The 18,380-nt window shown below is 40.9% G+C and overlaps 1 protein-coding gene and 1 long non-coding RNA gene across 2 annotated transcripts in view; one reads left to right on the forward strand and one right to left on the reverse strand.

Moving 5' to 3' along the window:
* SEMA5A (semaphorin 5A) overlaps window positions 1–18,380 on the reverse strand; it is a 502,481-nt gene that overhangs the window by 460,398 nt on the left and 23,703 nt on the right. The gene's annotated exons all lie outside the window — the stretch shown is intronic.
* Window positions 6,747–13,483, forward strand: LOC105738691. Its single transcript, XR_001114536.2, has 3 exons — window positions 6,747–6,824; window positions 7,396–7,481; window positions 11,972–13,483. It is a non-coding gene; the product is annotated as an uncharacterized LOC105738691 (long non-coding RNA).

Below are 18,380 nucleotides of genomic sequence, written 5' to 3' on the forward strand. Positions count from 1 at the left end.
GGTGAGGAGCAAGGGGAATGCTTTGTAGGACTTATACAGAGTGGTCAGTAGAGCTGCCCCTGAAGAGGCAGCATCAGCACAGAACCCTTCCTAAAGAAAAGTGAGTACATGAGGCTGGAGGACAGGTGCAAGGGAGGAATCAGTGAATGAGGGCAAAGAAGGAGCTGGGAGCCAGGTCATGGGAGCTGGGAGCCAGGTCATGGGAGCTGGGTCACCATGGGTCCTGAGCAGAGATACCACACTGACACCAACACCGCCAGCGGATTATACCCTGATGTCCAATCAATGGCAAGGGCCAAAGCATCAGGTTCCTTTTATGTTATATCCTCATTTTTCAATCTATCATCTCCTCCAAAGGCTTCCATTTTCCTCTCTGTTTTCCTCACCCCTGTGCTTGATGTAATAGATAGTATCCAATCATCATAGCAGCCTTATAACTCATTTTTAACTGAAATAAAAACTTGTTAATTAGTACATAATTTCTCCTGATCAAAAATTCCAACAAAGTTCAGAACACTGGAGAATTGAAATTCTAATTTAGTTCTACTATTTATCCTGCATTTGAGCAGAAAAGACAAATTCTAAAACAAAAAAAAAATCTGGAAATATTTAGTATTCCTACAATGAGAAGCTGATTTCATATCAAAGGGACCAAGGATGTGAGTCCCAATTTCCTTTCCCTGCCCTGAATCTAGCACTTATTTCTTAGTTCACAGAAGGCAAAAGCATTTCGCTTTCAATAGAGAGCTCATTTGGTCTTGGTTTATCCTGAGGAAATCCATTTAGTATAATTTTTTAAAAATTAAACTTCACATGCTTATGACTCAAACTTTCAAACCACACCCACACTCCATCAGTTATTTTCAATAATTAATAGTGGGTGATCTCAGATATAGCCTGGATGTTTTGGAGAACAGGAAATAGTCTGCTAGATTGTAGCCTCATATTCCCCTTGGAAGGCTTCTTGATTGAATGCTACTAGTTGTCAAACCAGACCGGTTCATTTGAGTCCCCTGAAGTGCTTGCAGGAGAGTTACTTAGTTTCTCTCTTCCAGAAAGGAGAGCAGTCAGAATGCCAGAACCCAAACACAGTCACCCCAGAACTCTGGTGAAGGAGAACCTTGCAGGTGCCTCCCAAACCACCTCTGCTGGCAGCTTTTCCCAAAAGGAAGGCCAAATTGCTGAAGCTAAGACAATGATTTATTTCTAACTGCTGCTAGGAGGTATCGTGCAGGGTTATGGATAAGTACCATGGCTTTTCTTCATTGTCTTTGACTTTCTGGCTTACAATTTCTGTGATCAATAGGAATAGTCTCAAAGTGAGCAATCAGAAATTTGTCCTGGTAGATTAACTGTCATGCAAGCCACAAAATAGAGCCAGATGAAAAAAGCAGAAACTAAAACCATAAAGAATGAGTTGAGATATCAAGAGAAATGGCACTGGACTACTGGTGGTCCTCAACCTCCTGTGAAACTTTCAAGTATAATTAAAGTAACACATCCGCCCAGAATAAATTTACATTATTGATAAAAGAATAGAAAGGATTAGATAATTTAGGCTTCTTTTTAGAATCATTAGAAGACTGAGCAAAAGACAAAGGCCAATTTAGTTGCAAAAGCTTTAATTTTATTTTAGCTATAAACTCTTTTAGCAGGCTATGTATATTGCTTTAAATTCAAGCCATTGGTGAGGAGTTGCTAAAGTTGCCTGATTTCTTAGTTTGTTTATATCTACATTTAGCTGCTAGGCAATATATTAATACATGAAGATCTAATAAGATATTAAACAGCTCTAATGTTCAGGGTGACTCTCAAATTATTTTAAAAAAAATAATATAATGGGTCATATTAGAAACCTTTCATTTTGGGCTACAGGTAACTATCCAGATAGTCTTACAAGGTTCAGTGCTTAGAGAGACTGCCGACAAGAGATCCCATTTAAAGCGGAAGCCATGCTTAATGAACAACGAAATGTGGCCCCATGGGGTAGGGTTGAAAGGAAAGGTCCTAGGTCTCTTGTACGCTCAGAATAAGGTCTAAGATGGCTTATGGGGTGCAAAATCTCAGTATGGCTTCAATGCACCCCTTACTAATTGTGGGCAAAAATTGCAAATGGACATGTTAAGAAGGTGATGAAATTTATCAGAACAAATTATTTGAAAGCCAAGGCCAACAGGGAGCTTCCAGAGCAGCACCCTGAGTCATCAGGTCACAGAACACACTCAATACCAATTCCCATGGGTTCACTTTCATGCTGAAATCATGCCTTCCCCTCTATGTGCTATCTGAGGATCACTGTGTTTCCTACAGGGAGCTCTTTCCTGTAACCATCCAGACTTATGAGCTTGTGCTGAGATAACTTTTAAAATTGAATACTTACTGAGTATTTATTGAAAGCTGATTTCTTTTAAGTTTGCTACAACCAATAAAAAAATCAAATGGGCATCAATTCCTCATAGAGCAATGTTTACTCTTGTTAGAAAGGAGATGTCATTAGTAAGATAACACAGGTATTATTTTACTAGAAATAAAATAATTGTAATAAGTGACATGGGTGTGTTTCATTGCAGTTAGGTTTAATCATGTTTTCTCACTGCAATAAAGAAGCACCTGAGTCGACACAGAAGGCATGATTGAGTTTTCACCATTGCCCTAAAGTAGTGGGTGTGTATTTCCATTATCTTCAAGTCACTTTCAGGTTAAAACCATCCCAGAGTATTTGGTGCAGATTTACATGTTAACTAGTTCCTCAGAGAGAGGGGATGTGAGCAGTCTTAAAGAATATGCCATCTGGTGCAGTACGACTTCCCGGTAACAGTTTATCTAAATGTCATCATTTTGTTTTTCCCACACATGCCTTAATCACCTTCTTCAGGAATAAATTGGCTCTCTTGTCAAATATGCTTTTCCATGGTTTCTACACAATACAGCTCTAAATGCTTATTGCCCTTTACAGGATGTACTCCTGAGGTCTTTCCTTATTTCTGGGCTTCCATATTTGATGCAATCTCCTGTAAAGTCTTTGAGATAAAGTCTCAGTCAGTGTAAGACAGAAGGAAACAGGCACCTGCAAGTGCTGAATGGTGACCCAGGCAGAACTCGTGCTCTACCCTAGAGGTGCCCACCATGGAAGGCTGCTCTTCTAGCACAAGGTAAAACTTCAGGGCCGGGCGCGGTGTCTCACACCTGTAATCCCAGCACTTTGGGAGGCTGAGGCGGGCAGATCACGAGGTCAGGAGATTGAGACCATCCTGGCTAACACGGTGAAACCCCGTCTCTTCTAAAAATCAAAAAAAATTAGCCGGGCGTGGTGGCAGGTGCCTGTAGTCCCAGCTACTCGAGAGGCTGAGGCAGGAGAATGGCATGAATCCGGGAGGCGGAGCTTGCAGTGAGCCGAGATCGCGCCACTGCACTCCAGCTGGGCGAGAGAGAGATTCCGTCTCAAGGGAAAAAAAAAAAAAAAACACTTTAGAAAGATGGCTTGGGGAAGCATTTCCAGAACGTGATCATAGAATCCTAGCAACTAGGGAAAGATGAGTCACTGTGAGTAGGTTGAGTCTGAAGATACAAAGCTTCGAATTTATCACCCTGCATTCCACAAACAACCACAGCATATGCTTTCTCCACTGTTTCTCATTTTGGTCACCAGAGCACCTGTTCTATGGATTGAGCAAGACACCAGGGAGTGTCATCTCCCTCTTCCTCATGAAGCCCCCACCACCACCACATCCAGTAGTCACCAAATCGTGTACATCAAGCCTCCTAAATATCTGTTAAGTGGACCTATTTCCCTCCCACTCCCCTGTCACCACTCTAAATGTCGCCATTGTAGTGGTCTCCTTGCATCCGATCGCTCCTTGCTACAATCCATTCTCCACGCTGCAGAAGGGATAGTTTGTAAAATTCCCATCAATGCATACCATTGACTGGGGAATGGACATTAGCCAGATACAGCATTTTCAGTCCTTCGGCTGCTGCAAACTTTCTTAAATCACACTCCTTTCAACATGCAGCTCCCTCTGCCTGGAATAGCCTTCCCCTCTGTCCACCTAGGCCTTCTCCCTTCTGCGGTGTCCAGAGAATTGCCCTCCTTTGTAAGGTCTTCCTTGAAGTCCCCTGCTTACCACCGCCCTGCTCTGTGCTCCAGATCCTTCTCTATTTTCTCTTCCACAGCCCTCCTGAGACTTCACTGCAGTGACGTTGCAACTACCCATCTTCTTTGGCACGAGGGAAGTTCTGACAGGTTTCACGGCCATGTCTGTCTTCTCCATCACTGTATTCTCCGTACTTATTACAGAGTAAATGCTTAAAAACATAGGATGAAGAAAAAGTGAATCTACAACTAGGGACAAATTTACAATGAGGCAACCCCGAGGATGCTTAGGGGAGCTCTGCAGATTCAACAGTGAAAATGGCAGGCATGATAAATCAATGCCTCAAAAAGAGAAGGGAGGTTACATAATCTGCAAGCACTGAGTAATTCTGGCCAAGCAGACGAAATGGGCGGGTACAAGATGCTGCTTTCTACTACTCACCAGGACAGCATCACTACAAGAGGAAGGCAGGTGACCACAGGGACTGAAGAAAAGAGGAACGGGATGAGAGGAGGAACTTGGAAAGTTCACTTTTACGTTTCTTCTATGGTCCGCTAAGTACACATTGCCTGACACTTAGTAGGGATCCAACATAAAATTATTATTATTATTATTATTATTATTATTATTATTTTGAGACAGAATTTTGCTCTTGTTGCCCAGGCTGGAGTGCAATGGCATGATCTCGGCTCACTGCAACCTCCGCCTCCCGGGTTCAAGTGATTCGCGTGTTTCAGCCTCCCAAGTAGCTGGGATTACAGGCACACGCCACCACGCCCAGCTAAGTTTTGTATGTTTAGTAGAGACAGGTTTTCATCATATTGGTCAGGCTGGTCTCGAACCCCTGACCTCAAGTGATCCACCCACCTTGGCCTCCCAAAGTGCTGGGATTACAGGCGTGAGCCACCATGCCCAGCCCCAACATAAAATTATTGAATAAGTGGATATAGGTTCTACAGCCTCAGAGCCCCTGCAATACCACAGTATTAGACTATCCATATGTACCCAAAGTTTATCATTGTAATACTCTAAACTCTGTAAGAAGCCTCAGAATTTCATCTTAAAGTTTAGTTTCTGAGTTAGACCTTTGGCAAATCAGCTGCTCTCACTAGATAGTTATTCCCCAAACCACTCATTCATTAATTCAAGAAACATGTATTGAGAACCTACCATATGCCACCCCCTCTTCTAGGAAGTGGGGAGACATTACTGAAAAAGACAAGGTGCCTCTAATCATGGACCTTATTGGAGAAGACAGAAAACAAAAAGTATATAAACTAGAAAGAATATTATTTCAAGTAATAGGAGGGAGAAAGGAACTAAACACAGAGGAAAAAGCAATATTTTACATGGGGATAGAATGTCTAGGGAAGGACTCTCTGGTGAGGCAAACTCCAAGGGGCCACGATGGTGGAAAAATTAATTCCAGGCAATCTGGAAAGAACATTAAAAGAAACAGCCTTAAGATTGAAAGCCATGCCATTTTAACTCCCGTGGCATCTGACACAATGCCCAGCCCAGAAGTCTCACCTATTCACTCATTCAATCTTCTGCTCATTTACGACCTCATTCATTCCTTCTACAAAGGGTCAGTGAGGATTCACAGCACACCAAGCACTGTGTTAGACAGTAATAATATAACAAACATTTATTGCTTTATTGGGAGAATTAGTGTGTATTTGAACACATTAAAACCTCCAGTATTTGACAGATTTTGACGTACAGATGGCAACTTCATATAATTCATAGATGCTATTTATTTCTAGATTGGTAAGCACAAACTGTTGGGAAGTAAATAACACATTTTGGAAACTTGATTTTTCAAGTTCTTTGTAAGAACTCTTTTACATAGCATTGTAAAAGATATTTTACATTGTATTTTTAGTTGCAAAGGAGTTTCATAAATGGGTTATAGCAAACTTTTTAAGGAACTATTTGTCAACCTTATTCCATTTACAGCTAATAGTTGAAACAAATGAAATTGAATTTTCTTAAAACATATTACATTTCTAATCCTTCTCCCAAGTTAATGCAAATTTAGAAAATTTTGCATGTATTGGTATATATCACAATTCCCTTCATTTACCTCCCAATTAGAATTTCAACCTAAGGCTACCTTTGTAATTTCTCAATAGAGAAATGTTTTAAAATATAATTTCAGATAATTCAAAGAACTGAGTTAAACAAGTTTGGAGCATATTTTTGGTGACAACTATTAGACATACAAATTGTCACCAACTGAACCACGGTTCATTCGGCCTGCCATGCCAATTCCAGAAGATACCTGAGAAGTCATTGTTGTCTTAGGCCATTCAAATTTTCGTTTGCATCTGTGGCCGTGAGTATCACACATTGTGTTTCCTGATATCTAGCGTAACACAAACTTTCTGAATTTTCCAGTAGTCATTAATGGCTCTTTAATTCATATACTCATCCAAACCCTATGGAATTCATTTACAATGAATCATTATAATATATTCTTTAACTCTTGGAGTGATGAATTTTACAGGTATATTCACAACAGTGCTACATAGTCCTTCTACAGCTTGTCAAATGCACATCACATTCAAGAGATTTTGTGATGTCGTGATATAATGTTCCTGTTATCGCTGTTACTCATTTTGATATAGAATTGGAATATATCCTGTTCCCAGTTTACACTCCCTTAAGTTAAAGAGATATATTCTTTTTACAACAGAGCCTAATGTTTTCATCTGGCTGATTCAGAAGGTAATTCCAATGGTGAAAACTATCTCGAGTGGTATTTACTTGGGCAGTTATCATTTCATGCTACTCAGAATCCAAGGAACAGTCTCTGATACCCTGGAGACAGCAGTCTTGATTAAAGAGCCTGAGACCACTTAGCTCTTTCAGAAGACCTCTGTAACCTGAAATATTGTAGTGTGATTTGTGCAGAACCTGTGCCCCAGGTGTAATCTAAAAACAAAGTTAACATTCTACCACATGGTGACTAAACAACTTATTGTATATTTTAAAATTGCGTTAAGACTAGGTTTTAAGTGATCTCACCAAAAAAAAAGATAAGTAAATAAGGTAATACATATGTTAATTAGCTGGATTTAATCATTCCACAAGATGTACATATATCAAAACAGCATGTTGAACACTATATATATAATTTTTGTCAATTAAAAATAAATTAAATAATAATGAAGATGAATTCCTGTTAACAACTAGAAAACAAACAATTTGAGGGCAAGTTATGACAAATAATAGTATGTAACACTAAGGCAGACAACATTATCCTGACAAAATGTGATTTGTCTTCTTCTTTACACAGATATCTTGTTCTCTTTCGACCAGAGACAAAAGAAGAAAAGTTTTGGAAACATCCTTCACAGTTTGGGGATGAATGAAGGCAGAGAAGTATTCATCAGTCTTATGTTCCTAGCAATGAAAGTTAAAGGAAGTCAAAATTGTGGCTTCTAGAAAAGAGAGGAGCTGACATAGCCCCAGCTCCACCTCCCTTGTCTCAAAGCATAAGAGCAGAACTGATTATTCTCAACCTCATCCATACATAAAAAAGCATGCTAAACATTTACTTTTGTATGACTTTAGCAACAATCAAAATAACTTCATAATTTTGCATTTCCTTTTCATTATATATAACATCATATTTTACCATGTATTTCCATATACCTAACCGTTAGATCCTCCTAAGCCCTCCGAATGGGAAGCAAAGTAGATATCATTACTTTTCAAATAAAGAAGGCAGAGCTGGGTGCATAGCAGGGACTTGTCTAAAGTGATGTGGGTAGGAAGTGGTGAATCTAAAAGCTGAGATTCTGGTCTTCTAACTCATAATCCAGTGTTATTTTCCTTTCTATCTTTTTTTTTTCGTTTTTTAAGATCAGATGTTCATAGTAACGGAGCAGTCTCTCAATGCACATGGAGTGGTTTTAAAAGTCAACAATAATGTTCAATTCTGCTGCACGGTGTCGAGTATTCTGGAAAGATCTCAAGAAGAGCCTGATCCCATGCCAGCAGAGGCTCTGTTATGCATCCTGCTTTTCCTTTTAAGGCATTTTAAATTAAAGGAAGCCTTAGACACCATTTCTTTCTGTCCCACTGACAACCAAATCCTTTCAATGAAAGCACCAATTTGGTTTAGCTACGGATTATTTTTATCTGTTCTTGAAAGTCACATAAACGTGACCTGAACAAATACGCTCCCCTGCATGTTCTTCCTGAATTTCAAAGTTTTTCAGTAATTAAGCATTTTTCCTAGAGTGTTGCAAACCAAATAGAGTTCTGTGCCAAAGCAAGGAATGCATTAATGAAAACGAAGAATAAAAGGAAGCCAAATCCAAGTTGCAAAAAATGCTCTGCCTTATTTCGCTGAAATGAGATGCAAAAATATATATATATGCAAGCTGAGGACTAGAGTAAATATAACATGTTGATGTGAATTTTCATACTAAACTTTTTCAAGAAAATAAATATCCCATCTCAAGATATGTTTTTTAAAAAGAATCACACAATCACATGAATTAAATGTGTGTCTTGACACACAATCACATGAATTAAATGTGTGCATTAAACCAGAAAACTTGACTCTCTACAGAGTGAAAATGTAATAATCTAGCAGAGAATCCTATCACTGGATTTCACCCAAAAAGGCATCAAATCCTCTAGATTCCATCAAATTTCTTTAAAAGGAAAAACACTTTTTTCAGGATGTCTTAGAAGTTTTCATTAAATCAAAAATGTGCACAGCTTATAGAGAGGTTCTCCAGAAAACTTCAACCACTTGGAACACATGTTTGTGCTTAGGGGAAGACAGAGGGAAAAGAGAGGAAAGGTTGGGAAGAAAGAGATCATAATGGCTTCACCAAATTTACAACCAGTGATTGTATGATATTGTGACGGCAGCAGCTCCTCACACAAAGCAGATGGTCCAACACAGAGCTGTGTCTTAAAATGACAAGAAACTAAAGATTCACTGATTCCATCTACTTCTGAAGCTTTTCCTAACAATCTATGCCCCAGAGTCGACTTCAGAATATTTTTACATTTTAATTCTCCCCTTATTTGAATTACTATAGCAATTGTAGCTTCATACAGGCTCATTATACATTTAAACATTAATTTTATGTTTTAAAACTCAATACTCTTAGGTCAAAAGCTCACTAGTGAGATAGTGGAGTGGAACATTAGTTTCCTATGTAACAAATTACCACTGTAACAAATTCCCATAAACTTGGTGCCTTAAAACAACTCATATTTATTCTCTTGCATATCTGGAGGTAAGAAATCTAAAATGAGTTTCCTTGGGACAAAACCAAGACCTCAGCGAGGCCCTGCTCCCTCTGGAGTCTCTAGAGGAGAATCTGTTTCCTTCCTTGCCTTTTCCAGCTTCCAGAGCTACTTGCCTCCCTGGGCTAGGGCTTCCCTTTCATCTACAAGGCCAGCAGCAGGGCATCTCCAATTCTCTCTCTGCTCCATCTTCACATTGCCTTTTCCTCTCTATCTGCAGCAAACCTTTCTCTGCTCCCTCTTATAAGGACTCTCACCATTATATTTAAGACCCACATGGACAATGCAGAATAATCTCTCACCTCAAGACCCGTAACTTAATCACATCTGCATCATTCCTTTTGCCATGTCAGGTAACATTCACAACTTGCAGGGATTAGGGCAGGGACATCTTTGGAGTGGAACATCACACCCTCCACAGCAGCAAAGGTTAACCTCTTAATGTCCATCATTTACAACTACAGTCATCCTTCAGTATACCTGAGGGATTGGTTCCAAGACCCTTCCCCATACCAAAATCCACAGATGCTCATGTCCCTGATATGTAATAGTGTAGCATTTCCATATAACCTATGCGTATCCTCCCATATACTTTAAATTATCTCTAGACTACTTACAATCCCTAATACAATATAAATGCTAAGTAAATAGCTGTTATACTGTATTGCTTAGGAAATAACAACAAGAAAAAAAGTCTGTACATGTTCAGTACAGATAGAACCATCCTTTTTTTCCCAAATGTATTTGATCCACAGGTAGCTAAACCCACAGACGTGGAACCCATGGATATGGAGAGTCAACTGTTACTTTTAAAACACCATGCAAATGAAAATATGCTTGCTAAGATTCCTTCAAAAAGATCATTCTTTAAAAGAGTTTTGGTTAGTGTAGATTCCACTCAAACTTAATCCTCAACTCCATGCATCATTATTAACCTTATGGATAAAAAATTATGGGGTGGGATCCTGCAATTCTCTCATTCTGTCAACAAAGAATACTAAAAAGTTTAAAGTCATGTTCCTCAAAATGTTTTTCTCCCACACTCAAATCGTAATTTTATAACAGCATTTAATATACTAAACTACATCATAGCCTAGCCTAGCCTATTCTAAGCATGCTCAAAACATTCCCATGAGCCTACAGTTGCAAAAATCATTTGGCAACTCAGTCCACTGTAGAGTATTGGTCATTTACCCTTGTGATTGAGTGATTGACTGAGCTGTGACTGATGGCCACTGCCCAGCATGGTAAGAGTGTCCACCATATATCACTAGCCTGAGAGAAGATCAAAATCCAAAATTCAAAGTACAGCTCCTACTGAATGTATATCATGTTAGCACCATCATGAAGTCAAAAACTGTAAGTCCAACCATCTGAAGGCAGGGACCATCTCTAGTTCGTCATGCAATGGAAACTTAGAAACGCCTTTAAAAGTTAATATAGGGCTGCTTAATTTGACATTAAGAAATTTGCATTGAGAACCTTGAAATAAGTGTGAAAAATGCATGTCTAATATGGTTACAGCAATAGAGGACTTGGCAAAGAACTTGGGAGAACGTGCAATGTTCCCAATTAATTTTAGACCCCATAAGAATGACACAAACAGAAGAGCTTGCAGCTGCTAACAAACGACAGATATGTTCTGTCACACCCCGGTCAGTCCAAAGGGTAATGCAGCTAACCTGATAGTCCCCGGGAATAGCAGCTGTCAGGAAGGTGCTGCTACATGTCAGATCCAGCCCTTAAGAGCAACTGATAAGAAAGAGATGAAGAAGAAAACAGCTTAATGTCAGTATAAAATCTGAAATTCACTTAATCATGGGATTTTAATTTCTTAACCTCCCCAAAAAATAGCATGCTAAGAACACAACTGTGTTCCCTGGAGCCAAAGTGGAGGCCCATAGGACAGCTCAGTTCTCCATCAACTGCCACCCACGTAGCACCTCATAAATGAAAGTGGAACAGGGACACTTTTCTCTTATTAAATCATTTTCTCATATCTGCATATAGTTACTTGACACTTGTGAAATCAGTACAAAAACAATCTCTTTTTATTGAACCAAACATAGCCCAGGTACCATGTGTTTAATTCAATTTAATTGAACAAATTTACTGAACACCTACGGTATATAAAGCACTGTGCAAGGCACTGCTGAGTCCAGTGTGAACCCTGCCTCTACAGAGGTGTGCAGACATGCACACACACATACACAGACACACTCACATGACACACATACCTCTGCACACATATACACCACACACAGACACAGATATGCAAACACCATGCAACACATAAATACACACATATACACACACACCACACACACACCTGCCGCCCATGAAGAGCAGGAGTTTTGCCCATCACATGGAGAACTGGGAACCTACACATGGCAAGGATTTCATAGCACCGTTGGAAGCAGCACTTAGAATCTCTAGAAAAAAAGATATTTCTCTTATTTACCATTTCTACACTCTCTCACAGTGAGCTACCCGTATAGTCAGCTGTGCAGGTTATAGTGCCCACTGGACGAATTTTTAAAACGTAGAAAACTGTCTTCACTTTAGTATGAACAAGAGAATCCTTTGTCATTCCACCCAAGGGAACCAGTGTGAAGAGACATGATGGTTTGTGTGGAGAAAGGGGTCGACCATTTACAAGGAGTGAGCCATTTCCTAAGACGTTGCTTCATCAAAGCATCCTGGAACCCCAGAAGAGGGAAGAGTAACAAACTGCATCTGTGTGCAAGAAGCCTGGCTCCCCTCCCCATGCAACTGGAAGACCAATGAGAGTCAAAAAAGCAGTGACCATGGGCCATCCTGGAGCCACACGTGGGCAGCATCGTCTGGGACACAGGGGAAGCACGGAGAGGCATTTAGGAACCAGGGATCCATGGTCATTCTTACTTAGGGAACACGCCCATTATTTACATCCTATCCCAATGGTGGCAAAATAATACCACTGAGCTGAAGAGGATCTCTACATTCTACCAAATCCTGGTATTCTCACATGGGCTTCTTCAAAAGTATAGAAGGTTGTCAGTGTGAACACAGTGCACTTCATGACTATCGTATCAATCCCTGAGTGTTTACTTTCTTCTCAGTGACATTAACACAGGCACATCCATGTCAAGGAAGTACGATCTGTTCTTTTCAAACTAAGACATGTCCAGTCCGGAGTGGGTGGGAGCAAGCCCACCTTGTGGCCACTACTGAACTACCAAAACCTCAACAGAGAAACCAATTCTGTGAAGCCTATGGGGAATGCCACATTTTTTCTAAATAAAGAACCATAAATTAAGTTTAAATTTCATGTGGTCTGTTCACTAAATGTCTTTGCAGAAGGAAAAGGGAATTGACTCCAAGGATTTCAGTTGCTCTGAAAGTGCATGGGGCATCAATACTCACTTCTCTAAGTGGGGTCCCAGGACCCGTGGCATCAGTATCATCTGGAAACAGAAAAGCAGACTCTCAGGTTCTGCCCCAGAACCCCTGGACTACCTTCTGCATTTCCACAGAATCGCCAGGTCCTCTGTGCCTTTAGGTTGGAGAATCAGTGGAATAAACACCAGGAGTGCAAACAAGATCAAAAAAGTTACCTGTTGTAGTTCACTTTTTCAAATAATTGACTAAAATAAATTTTTATAATTAATGAAGCTAGTGATGATTTGGAATCCCTTGACTAAGAGAAGCATTTTAATGTAATTAATCTGCAAAATGATCAGTTCTTGTGCATCACTAAACCTATAAAGTTTATAAAGATTATTTTCCTAGCTGGTTATGAAGAAAATGATGTCACAAAAGCATCTAAGCGCTGTGCGTTACCAATGAGCCGACTCTCTCCAATCTGCTTTCCTGTAATCATAGTGACTCAATTTCCAGACTCAGAAAGAAAAAACCCAGAAAACTAACATAGAGGATTGTTCTCCCTTCTGGTCACGGTTTATAGTAGCAACAGGTGAAAAAGGCCAATAGAAGCAACGATTTGCCTCATCACATTAAAAGAAACATTTGTTTTCTCTTCCAAAAGCATAAGTAGTAACTATGGAAACCAGACAAAAACATTGAAAATGACTTGCAATTCACAAAGAGCAGAACGACTCTATTTCACCCACACAAAAAAAAAAATTAACTATGAAAAAATCCACTGAAACCTTCCCCAAGAAGAGCTGGATCTGCAGAAGACATAACGTGAGTGCTTTGCTCAGGCACCATCATAAATTGTTTGATTTGCTATGAAATTGTTAAATTATGTTTTTACAAATCGGTTATTTAGCTGTGACTCCATTTAAATCTACAATTTTATGTATCCTGATGATAAAATGGGCCCTTAGCTGAGCCAGCTAATTCCTCAGGTAAAAGGCATATTCTTTTGGCAGTAAATTAACTTTGGAAGGTCAGTAGGTGGCTTATCACCAATTTTAGAGATTTAAGAAATGCATGTTTTGTCTAAAATACTTAATTTACACCTAAGGAATCTGAACGAATGATCTCAAAAATTCCAGCTATTATCTGTTTACTAAGTTGGTCCTTTGGATATCCTATTTAAAGGTTGATATAAATGTACACATTGTTTGTGGAGAGAAAATAAAGCAAGAAAACTTCACCCAATGATGCCAACCTACTCACTGCCCAGAAATTTCCATCCAATTCCACTGCCATAAGCAGCTTCTCTGTGTGTTCTCCCATTTATCTGTTTGATATTCCTGTATCCCTCCCCCACTTTCAGATTGGATGTTACTTCCTTTTCAGACGAGCTTGTGCACTGCTTGATCTTAATGGAATGCCATAAGGAGAAAATGACCACTTTATTTTAAAAAACAGGAGATGCTGACTCAAAACAGAAGGGAGTAAAGAACTTCCTTAAAAATATGAATCTCAGTGATACTTTTATAGCCCAGAATGGCATGTTTATCTTTCACCATTTTTTTTTTCACTCCATGCAAGAGCAGAAATTTCTTTTTTTTTTTTTTTTTTTTTTTTTTTGAGATGGAGTCTCGCTCTGTCGCCCAGGCTGGAGTGCAGTGGCGCAATCTCGGCTCACTGCAAGCTCCACCTCCCGGGTTCACGCCATTCTCCTGCCTCAGCCTCTCCGAGTAGCTGGGACTACAGGCGCCCGCCACCACGCCCGGCTAATTTTTTGTATTTTTAGTAGATACGGGGTTTCACCGTGGTCTCGATCTCCTGACCTCGTGATCCGCCCGCCTCGGCCTCCCAAAGTGCTGGGATTACAAGCGTGAGCAACCGCGCCCGGCCAGAAATTTCTTTTTTAAGCTTGATAAGCAAAGACTTATTTGGGGATACCTGCTACCTGAATTATCACTATCAGGGTTAAATTAATAACTATGGCATATTATAAAGCCATAAATATAATTTTGAGCTCCACTCTTCCCAGCATATTTATATGAGTTTTTGTCTCATTCTGTGTGTTTGTGTTGGGTTTTCTTCCTTTCTCTGTAAAACATGGAGCTGCTAAGCATCACTCTGTTATTGTACACTGACGGAGTGTGGAAATAAATGCCAATATCATTTGCGGAGCCATCCTAGTTGTGACTTTTTTTCAAGTGAGTATCCCGCTTTCAACTAAAACCTAAAAAAGAATTCGAAAACCTTTATCCCAGTTAAATGTTGGCACTCATAACACATTGTTGATGGATTGACCAAATTAAAAAACAAAAAATCTTAAGTTTAATACCGTTTTCTTCAGATGGCATTAACAGCGAAGTATGTCCCTAAACTTTCCATTGTTCAATGCTGGGTTGGCAAGCAAGAAAAATCTTTTTATCACCAAAATGCAAAAACAACCTGAACTAGCTGCTGTGTCCATTCCAGCTTCGTTTTAATTTGGTGCTAATTCTCTAATTTGCTCATTTATTTTCTCTAACCACATAATTAATGCTGAAGGAAGTCTTTTACAGCTTGCCACGGAGCCCTCCATGTCTTAATAGAAGGAAAAATTCCTTAGATATGTTTCCCATCACCATGCATGTGCTGAAGCCAAGAACTAGAAAACCGTAACTGTGAAGTACTACAAAATCCACACAATTAAGTGCTGAAACCAGCAAGGGCCAAAACCACTCTGAGACCCAGCTCAGACGAACCCAGCCTGCCCTTTCAAGTCTGTAAATCGGATCGCAGTCCCCTCCTTTCTCTTACCTCATCAGCCTTCCTTTTTCCTTTTGCTGTAGTGGTATGTTTTCAATGAACTCTGACATATTTCCCTGATTGAAAACCATTTTTATACTCCTAGACAATGTGCTTCTGAAACATTGTCATAACACATGCAATAACCAAAAGTTTAGACCTGTGTAAAGCAAAGTGAAAAATGGAGTGTCATTGAACCCCACAATTCTCGAAATGTAAGTTTATGGGAAAAGCCAAAGAGAGCCAAGTGAGATGGTTTCCAGCCATGGCACCTCAGGAAGGCCCCTCGCCTGGCCTAGCAGCAGCCATTCCCACCCCCAAATTGTAACCTCAGAGGTACAGAACCATTCTCCAAGTGCTGTGACCTTTCCTCCTACAAATCATTCATCAGTCCAACATTTTCTAAGCACCTACTCCAGGCCAGGCACTGTTGTCAGGACTGGACATACAGTGAAGGAAACAAAGGCTCGGCCTCGTGGGGCCCACACTCCACGGGAGGAGGTAAACCACCAAAGACATGAGTAAACTATGGAGGATGCTGGAAAAGAAAAAAGAGGAATGGCGTGCTGGGAATAGGGCAGGGAGGGAGTCGCTGAAATGGAGTGAGGGGAACGTGAGACTCTTGAAGGACAGGCCACTGGGGCGGAGTCAGAGGGGCTTGGAGGGTGAAGGTGGGTAGGGGGAGGACAGGAGCTCAGAGCAGGGAGGTGGGAGAGCAGGCACTGCTCACCAGCGCCTGGGCCTATCTGAAGATGTGGGATTGGTCTGCTATTCCATATTTTATACTGTCCCAGCCAGGAGATCAAAATCAGTGGCATCACTGGTAAGTCCTGTCCATAGCACTCGTCCTTGATATCATGATGATGGCGCTTTACTTCTGTGTTTCCCTCCAGAAAATCCTAGCTCCAGGCAAGTCATGAGAAAAACCTCAGACACGGCCAAACTGAGGATATTTGACAAACTACCTGATCAGTCCTCCTGAAAACCGTCAAGGTCATCCAAAACAAGGAAAGTCTGAGAAACTGTCACAGCCAAGAGAAGCCTAAGGAGACAGGACAGCTAACTGCAATGGAGGGTCCATCACAGGATCCTGGCACAGACAATGGACATGAGGGAAAAAGTGAGGAAGTCAGAATAGAGTGTGGCCTTCAGTGAGTAATGATGCATCAGTGTCGTGCATTAGCTGTGGCCAATGTACACACAAGTGAAAGGCGTTAGCAATAGGGGAACCTGGGCACGGAGTGCATAGGAACTCTCCAAACTGACTTTACAACTTTTCTGTGCATCTAAGACTCTTCTAGAACATTTTTAGGCTAGGCCTGGTGGCTCACACCTGTAATCCCAGCACTTTGGGAGGCTGAGGCAGGCAAATCACTTGAGGTCAGGAGTTCGAGACCAGCCTGGCCAACATGGCAAAACCCTGTCTCTACTAAAAATACAAAAATTAGCCGGGCATGGTGGCACATGCCTGTAACCCCAGCTGCTCAGGAGGCTAAGGCAGGAGAATCACTTGAACCCAGGAGGTGGAGGTTGCAGTGAGCGGAGATCACGCCACTGCATTCCAGCCTGCGCGACAGAGTGAGATACTATCTTAAAAAAATAAAAAATAAAAATAAAATGAAATGTCTTTAAAAGTTTATCTTGTTAAAAAAAGATGCAAATGATCTCTATTTAGAAATAATGATTCTAGAATAAAAACTACAACAAACAAAAAAGGTGGGTGTGAAACAACTGTACAGGTGAATGAGTCAGGATTTAACACCACTCGGTCTATTCTTACTGAGCGGTTTATGAAATCTGCTGGAGTCCTCACAGCTGGTCATTCCATTTATTTGAAGCTTTGAATAATTATGTTTTTCCCTGTTGGTCCCAGCTCTTTCTTCCAGGGCCACACACTACAAGGAAAACCTCCTTTCCTGTCAGCAGTGCCTCAAGTCCTCAGAGAGAGTTTTCCTAATAAAGCACGCACTCCCTGCAGCCCTGTTCTGAGCTTCCCTTCATCCCTACGAGTCGTTCCTGGTCTGACTCCAAGGAGGTGGCCTAGACACCTTCCAGGAAGGAGGGGCAGAGAGGACAGCACCTGCTCAGTTCAGGCTGCCTGTCACACCTGTCCTCAGGATCCTCCCTCCCTGTCTTTAGGGGTCCACGGTGCCACTGAGAGGCTCCACCTGTTTTCTGAGGTCCAAGACCATCCTGGGCTCCAAAACGGGGTCTCAGACAGCCTCCCCGTCAAATAGCCTTTGCCTGCATGGATTGAACTTAGCAGCCCTTTCTTCTTCCCTCCTCTGTTACCTCCACAGCCTGACACCATGGTGACACCCACACATGACTCAAGAAAGGATGTTGACAACTTCCATGTAGAAAGGCAAGATCAGGCTAATGTAATAAATAATCTCATACCTTGGAAGCAGTCAGCCTGCATGTAGTAGACAGAGAAAACGAGGCAGAGACAAAGGACGTAATTGCAAATAAGAGGAGAAGTAGGAGGGGAACGGTGGCTTATACCTGTAATCCCAGCACTTTGGGAGGCTAAGATGGGCAGATCACCTGAGGTCAGGAGTTCAAGAACAGCCTGGCCAACATGGTGAAACCCCGTCTCTACTAAAAATACAAACATTTGCTGGGCATGGTGCTGCATGCCTCTAATCTCAGCTACTCGGGAGGCTGAGGCAGGAGAATCGCTTGGGAGGCGGAGGTTGCGGTGAGCCGAGATTGCGCCATTGCACTCCAGCCTAGGCAACAAGAGCAAAACTCCATCTCAAAAAAAAAAAAAAAAAAAAAAAAAAAAAAAAAAAAAAAAAAAGGAGAGTAAAGAGTATGTCTCTTCACTCTCCTGAATGTGTTTAACCCCACACCCTCCAAAATGAA

This window comes from Nomascus leucogenys, chromosome 6 (assembly GCF_006542625.1).
Source record: "Nomascus leucogenys isolate Asia chromosome 6, Asia_NLE_v1, whole genome shotgun sequence".
Classification (NCBI taxonomy): Eukaryota; Metazoa; Chordata; class Mammalia; order Primates; family Hylobatidae; genus Nomascus; species Nomascus leucogenys.